This window comes from Colobus angolensis, unplaced genomic scaffold (genome assembly GCF_000951035.1).
Source record: "Colobus angolensis palliatus isolate OR3802 unplaced genomic scaffold, Cang.pa_1.0 Scaffold36, whole genome shotgun sequence".
NCBI classification, from domain to species: domain Eukaryota; kingdom Metazoa; phylum Chordata; class Mammalia; order Primates; family Cercopithecidae; genus Colobus; species Colobus angolensis.
In genome coordinates, this window is record NW_012116932.1 from 7,269,584 (window position 1) to 7,270,271 (window position 688).

Here is a 688-nt window from a genome sequence, read left to right on the forward strand (position 1 = left end):
AAGCAAGCAAGCAAGCCAGACTCATCTTCAGCAAACCCTAGTTTTGTATGCCCTAGTAGGCATTCCTAGTCAGGATGCCTACTAGATTGGAAGGCACCTTCTTATGCTGTGTGTTGGGAGGAGTCTGAGCTCAGGGATCAGCTGCGGAGGACAGGCTGGAGCAGGGCCTGCACCCCACCCTGCACTGGCTGGACTCCTCCGTGCAGGAGTTGGACTCTGGCATCCTTGGTTTCCCAGTGCCTCCTAAAGTTCATGCACATAGTGGCTGTTCAACAAATGTTTAATTAAGCAATGAAGCATATTGTTTTAATCTTATTTTTCCCATTGAAGAAACCTGCAATTGCTTCTGATTGTTTCTTTATACCAAATTAAAACTTTCATGAGTGAGCTCTCCCTCTCTCCTTTTGATGTAACTGTGCCCACTTCATCTCTACACCAGAGACGGTGGGCTTTTCTCTGGCTGCCAAGTGTACAGAGAGCCCCTCCCTGAGTCACATGGGGAGGGGTGGGCATGAATAGGCCTGGGCACCAACCGGAAAGGGGAGTTAATATGACACTAGAATAACCTAGAAGCTGGACAGCAACCAATCGGTTTCCCTGCATGACTCTCCGTAGTTGATAGAATGCACTGGCTCCATCCTTTTACACAGCAAGCAGTGCCCTCTCATGGAAACAGAGGAACGTTTTT